Source organism: Fukomys damarensis, unplaced genomic scaffold, assembly GCF_012274545.1.
Source record: "Fukomys damarensis isolate Sample0158 unplaced genomic scaffold, DMR_v1.0_HiC HiC_scaffold_11, whole genome shotgun sequence".
Classification (NCBI taxonomy): Eukaryota; Metazoa; Chordata; class Mammalia; order Rodentia; family Bathyergidae; genus Fukomys; species Fukomys damarensis.
The window spans coordinates 19,081,652-19,088,933 of NW_022900923.1; the positions used below are offsets into that span (position 1 = coordinate 19,081,652).

Here is a 7,282-nt window from a genome sequence, read left to right on the forward strand (position 1 = left end):
TGTGTGTGTGTGTGTGTGTACACACACACACACACACATATACACACACATATATATACATATACATATATATATACACACATATACATACATATATATATATGTATATGTATGTATACACACACACACGCGCACACACACACACCACAAACCAGTATTACTCATAAACAAAGGTGCAAAAACACTTTTTAAATTTTCATATATATTATCTTTTTTAATATGTCTTTAATTTTAATTTGTAAAGTCCAAACACTGAAAAGTTAAACACGCTGCTAAGAAACAATGAAGGCCTAATAACTGAAGAAATATCCTATGTTCATGGCTCAAAGGAGTCAGTAAAAACATATCAAGTTTTCCCAAGACGAATAATAGAGTCAAAGGAACTCAAACTAAGAACCTACATCCCATTTTATAGAAATTGTCAAACTAATTTTTTTTTCCAGTGCTAAGGGCTGAACTTAAGGTATATGCTCTTTCACTTATCTATACCCCAGCCTCAAGGAGCTAATTTTAAAATGTATGTGGAGGGCCAGGGATTTAGTTCAGTGGTTCCACCACCTGACTCACAAATGCAAAGTCCCGTGTTTGATCTCCCATACCAAAAGAAAAAGTATGTGAAGCGCTGGGGATTTAGCTCAGCGGTTTGGTGGCCTGCCTTGAAAGCACAAGGACCCGAGTTCAATGCCTGGTACCAAAAAAAAAAAAAAAAAGTATGTGGAAATGGAAAGAACTTACATAACCAAAACACTTTGAACTATGGGAACAAAATTATACTTCCAGATCTCTAGATTTATCACAATGATACAGTAACAAACCAGTATGGTATTGGTGTAGAAATAAACATACAGCTCAGGAGAACAAAGATAAAGAAAATTCATACATGATTAATTTTTCAGAAATTTTAATGAACCAAGACAGTCTTTTTAATAAATAGTGTTATGATAATCAGATATCCATGGAGGTTGAGGGAGCTTTCAGCCCTTAGCATACCTAGTACAAAAACTAACTTGAAATGCAATACAGCCATAAGAAAATTATAAATCTTCTAGAAGAAAACACCCAGGAATTTGTGTGTGTGTGTAATTTCTTAACTAAAACAGGAAAAAAAAATCACACATAATAAAAAAAATCAATAAGCTGGATTTAAAATTAAAATTTTTCCAAGACCATCTGTCATGTAAAGGTACAAGATCCCAATAATGAATGTAACTGTACTGTATACGTAAAATGTACCAATAAACTCAATAAAAGAAAAAAATTAAAATTTTTATACTTCAAAAATCCATTAAGAAAATGAAAGTGAACGAAAATAAAGGGGAAAATACTACAATCTAAGTCAGATAAAAGACATATATCCAGAATACATAAAGAATTTAGGAGAAATAGGCAGAAGATTAGGACACTTCACAGAAGATACACAAATGAAAAATAAGCACTACTTGAAATCATTAGTCATTCAGGTAAATTATAACAAAGAAATATCACTATAATCCACTACAGTGACTAAAATTCAAGACTAAAAACATCCAGTATTGGCAAGAATGTAAAACAACTGCAATTTTTGTTTCTAGTAGAAATAAATTTAAAAAACTGTACAGCAATTTTAGAAATACTTTTGCAACACAGACTTGCCACAGAGTCCACAATCAACTACTAGACATTTTCCCAAGAGGTACCAAGTCACGTTCACACAAAAACTTTATGTGAATGTTTATGACTTTCTTCACAGTAACCAAAAACTAGAAGCAAATAACTGTCTTGTAACAGAAAAGCACATAACGAGCTAATGCTGTGATCTACACAAAATCTAAACATCACCACTACCTATATCTTAGAAATATCAGATAAAAAACCCAAACAGAGATTAAATGCCAAATGACTCTGTTAACATGAAATTCTAGAAAAAGCAAAACAAAAGTGATAGAAAACAGATCACTGATTGTCAATTATCATATATGAGGGTAGAGAGCAGTGCTGAGTGTTGGCACAAACTAGCAAGAATGATAGAAATATTGACACCTCCATTACTTTGTGGAGTAAAATTACATAACCTCTCTAGGCTTTATTTCCTTGTCTACAAAATGGGAATTCTAAGAGTACCTCTATCAAATAGTAGTTTTGAAGATCAAGTAATATAAAATCCTTAGAATAGAGCTTGGCAAATAACAGAAGCTTATATTTTGAGTACTTATGGTTACTGTTAAGTATCTGTCCCTAATTGTTCATAGAACACATTAAATCTTAACTTCAGAATGGCATTTATGAACTTCTGAGTTTCAGGTATGCATCTAAGGGTTCCAAAAATGGTCATCTATAATTTTTATAAAGCCCACTTTGTTTCAGTATTTCTACTGAACTGAAATGTCCGTCCTTGAACTAATACTGAGAACAAGGATTTCAATGCAATGGATTGCTTGGACCTGAATTTTGTGTTCCAACTCTGAATTTGGGGAAAAGAGCTTCTACTCAACCACAAACTAGAAAAAATGAAAAACAGATTCTCCAAAATTATACCAAAAATGGAATGAAAATAAATCAGACCATCTATTGCAATTCACCATTCATTCTACAGAAAAAGTGTGTGGGGGGATCAGTTCACGAAACTTAACTGTGAAAAATGAAAGGACAACTAACAGGTATGAAAATATGAGGAGAAAATGTTAATCTCTACAAAACTATTACTTGAGAAGGCAAGGATCTATACTAATAGAAGCTGACATAAACATAAATGAAGAAAGACACAAGCCAAATAAAAGGAGGGCAAAGATGAGGGTGAACATACCACAGGTAATAACAGGTCAAGAATTCAAAAAGTATTTAATTTTGTTTAATGCAAATTTTATAGGAAAGAAAAGATTGGCTAATTTCACCATGAAAAAGTTTTTCCAGCCAGATATGGTGGGGCACACCTGTAATACTAGCACTCTGGGAGGCTGAAGCAGGAGGATCTCAACTTCAAGCCCATCTTGGGAAACTTAGCAAGCCCCTGACCTACAATACAAAATAAAAAAGGATGTAGCTCAGTGCAAATACCCTTGTGTGTAATCCAGCAGGGGTTCCTCTCAAGCTGCAAATATTTTGAGAAGGGCTACAGGCTAAGAAAAATACTTAAAACAGAAAGAAATCATCAAGAGCAAATACAAGGAGGAAAAGTGGGCACCAAGATTGCAAGCTTAAGTTTGCAATTAATAACAATCCTTAATGGAACGTGATCACCTATGTAATGTTAGCTCACTATCAGAAAAAACACACAAAAAAATTTGTACCAGGAAAAGTTCACTACTAATCAAATAGTTCTTTGATAATGAACTACTACTGCACAAGTACTTTCCTCTCAATTTATAGACTAGAATTCAAATTGTATCCTATTTTATAATTGTCATTTTCTCCGCATTCAGTTCAGCTAAGTTTTCTGCTAACAATGATGCTGATGATTCACCATCTGATGAGAGTCAGATGGACCATCCTGAACTGCTGTAATATGAAATCATCTTCAGAGTACATTTCTTCATTATTTTTGTTCAAATGGCACATGTAAGGGTGAAAAAGAACTGCAAATCTGAGGCCTTCCTAAGCCACATAGAGACCTATCCCCTCAAAAAAGGGCACTTTTTTTTATATGATAAAAGAGCCAAATTTCAGTTCTGCAGATTCAAGAGAAAGTTCTTGACTGCTATTAATACACTAATAATGTAATAAATGCTGAAGTTTATTTCAGTAACTGAATATGCCTTAACAGCTCTTCAAAGTACCTTTACTCCTACATATATAAACTCACTATAGTCTAAAAAGGCCACTTAAATTTTCCACTTTTTAAAAGAGAAATTTATATCCCATAATACAATGACTCAAATTTTTCTTACCCTAACACTCAGTGAGAACTATACTGCACATAATTACATACACATGTAATAAGTGAATTGAATCACACAAACGTTATCATCTTCATTTTCATGATAGGTTCTATTATTTCCTATTTTAGTTGGTTTTGCCTGCCTGTTTTTAGCGTTTTTGTCTGTTTTGACTTGAGATAGAAGCCAGAACCTTCTCAATGAGCTATATCCACAGCCCTTTTTATTTGAAGACAGGGTCTGAATAAGTCACTAAGTTGCCCAGGCTAGGCTCAAACTTCAGATCGTCCTGCCTTAGTCTACCAGAGTGCTGGGATTACAGGTATGTGTAACCACATCTGACTCCATTTTAGTCTTTAATAATTCAGAAAATATAGTAGCAAAAATGTTTCATTTTTAGTAACTAAATGTGATATATAGCCTTCTTAAATTATTGTGTTAAGGACTATGACACAACATCTAAATTCATTGAAGTATGTAACATATGCATGGTAACAGAAAGGAGATGGTACTCGTATCTGCTATGATACTAAGGGAAGCAATGATACCAAGTTATGATATTATAATTATGTGGTTAAGTCTTTCTTTGAATTAAATCATGAGCTCCTAGAGACAGTCACACTAGTTTGACAAAAATAGGCAATCACATATTTACTAAATAGTAAATTTACTTAATGTAGACCTTATTTTCTATCAAGAAGATAATTAAAAGTTAAACCTTCCCAAAAGAAGCTTATAATTCACTTGTAATCACATATTTCTGCTGCAACTTGAAAAATTACCTTTTGTCAAGCTAGAAAAGGTCACTTCACATACATGGAAAAGCCAACCCAGAGAAAGTAATTATACAACAAAACAAATAAGTCAGAACAGAAGAAAGAAGTCATCATTCAAATAGTCTAGATTCAGGGTTCAAGTTAAATGGTTAATATTACAAAAATTTGAAAAAAGCTTCCTATGAATGCCAATGTATGCAACATCAAGCTAAATAACACTCACTCCTACACTGTAGCACCTCTACTTATAAAACTGTTATAATTACCTGTAACTTAATAATACTTTCAATCTTTTGTATGAATTATTAATGCAAATGATGAATCCTTAAAATGGTAACCAATTCTGCAAGTACAGGTAAAGTTACTTTTAAGTATGTCAGGAGATAGGGCCAGGGATTTAGCTCAGTGGCTCCTCACTTGCCTCACAAGCACAAGGTCCTGAGTTCAATCTCTGGTACTGCAAAAGAAAAAAAAAAAAAAAAAAGAGAGAGAGAGAGAGGGAGAGGCCAGTGTATGTTCCTGAAATTAGGTATGTGACTTTATTAAATCAAATGTTCTCAAAGACAACAGGACATGCCCACCCTAACTTCCAATTCTGGTATGTCTTCTTGGGATGAAGAGGAAGTGGTTAGGGATAAAAACATTTATCTCATAAGAATGAAACAACTGCTTCCCTCCAACTTACTCAATTTAAGAACCACTAGAGTAACGGGACATCTGGCACATGCCTTTAAATCCCAGAACTCTGAAAGGCTGAGACAGGATGATGGCAACTTCAAACCCAGACTGTGCAACCGAACTTAGTGAGATCTTGTCTTAAAAAAACAAAAACAAAAAAAAACGCTGCGGGTGTAACCTTTGCTACAGGCCCTGGCTTCAAGTGGGGGGCCCAACCACTGGGCTAAGCACATGCATTCAAACCTACAAAACTGACTTTCTAATTCGTTGCACAGAAAGGACTAAACTGATATTCTGGAGATAGGAGTTTTCATTCACTGATGGTGGTGGGGGCATATATGTTCGTTTAATTTGAAACAAAGTTACATAATTGACTCAATGGGAATATAATTTTAATTAATGGGAGTATAATTTTATTCCTTAAAAAAATAAGTATCAGGTGCTCCTCTGTCCTTCTGCAAGTGTCTATAACACAGCCCATGTACACTGAAACTCCGATGGTGTCTGGCAGACAGCGATGGCAAGTACTGTACCTGTACCTGTTGATGACTCAATGAATGAATTCCCTAGCCCTATTTCTCACACCTCTTATGCTATTTTAGTACCTATAAAGATGTCCCATGTTTCTTTTTTCTTTAACTTACTCTAACCTGAAATATAAAAGGTGGCTTAAAAGAGAACTAAACTCTACAAACCCCAATTTGTTTTAGTGGCTTTTACCTTATCATGTGGCACTAATAATTGAGTAATTGTACAAACACCTTTTAGATCCAATCATGAACTGTTTAATTATTTATAAATATCAAATATACTCGTTTCAATAAAATAAATTAATTCTGAATCCAGAATAATTTAAGACAAAAGTAGAAACGTTTATGCAGACATCACTGCATTCCTGCAGGAATTAAAAACTATTAATCCAGAACTCCCCAAATAGTTCCAATTTCTAGCCCTATTACTTTTAATAACACCAACTCTGACCATCTTCAACCCTAGAGTGAATCAAAATTTCCCACACCACATCACAAAATCAGTCAATAATTTATTCCAGCAGAAAGGCCCCAAACCGTACCAGTTCTTAATCAGCCAAAAGCAATTACTTTCTCATAATCCTACCAGTATCTAAAACCTAACAAAAATTCTAAAACATTCTCTTCAAAACAATCAATGCTCTCACTTAATATAACAACAAAATGTCTATACTTAGCATTTCTCAAGTTGGTCCACTGGAGACAGGCAAATGGTAATAAGCATGGCTCCTTGTTTCAAGTTATTCGTTTGAAAAGTAGAATTATTCGTGAACAGACTGTCTACAGTATCCTCAACAGATTTAAAAGTGGCCTACCCTTTGGGAAGAGACATATGCATACAAGTGAAGGCTATTTAAAGATTATTTCTCCTTAAAACATCCAATCTCACGTTTAGATCATCTGCCATATTAAAATAAGCAAATTTTAACCAGCAATCCTCTCTCTCAGCAACCCTGGAAGCTGAGTCCTCAAGACTACAAATTTAATCTGAACAAGCACAGTGGACCAACTGGGTGCTTAATTCACCAGATAACCCAAATAACTTAAAACCTAATCTCCTTGCCCAAATTTCCCCATAACCGTTTGATTTTCTCTGCCCCTTGTTATTACCTGAACTCCCTTCACCGCCTGCACACTAGCACTTAAACCAATCACTGCTTTTATTAGCCCCATTTCTCCACTTCCAAACCAGAAGACCGAAGGTCTCAGCAAATTCTGAACAGGCGCCCCCAAGAACACCAGTACCCCAAGTTGTCGATCAGCCACGCAACATCAGACCCCACCAGCCTAAGCAGCAGTAACGCGCAGCCGAGCTGGCAGCGACTGCTCTTACAACCCACCAGACGAAGTCGTTGCTTTTGTCCTCGTAGGAGTTGATGAGCCCGTTGCAGAGGGGGGCGAGCAGAGGGCGCTTCCTGCTGCCGCCGCCGCCGCCGAGGTTGGAGCT

The 7,282-nt window shown here is 35.2% G+C and overlaps 1 protein-coding gene across 1 annotated transcript in view; it reads right to left on the reverse strand.

Annotated features, from left to right (window-relative positions):
* Positions 1-7,249, reverse strand: part of Cop1 (COP1 E3 ubiquitin ligase) — a 178,275-nt gene extending 171,026 nt beyond the window's left edge. The window contains exon 1 of the mRNA XM_033762106.1: positions 7,176-7,249. The gene's annotated coding sequence lies outside the window, so the exon portion shown is untranslated. The remainder of the gene's footprint in view (positions 1-7,175) is intronic.
* Between the last annotated feature and the right edge of the window lie 33 nt (positions 7,250-7,282).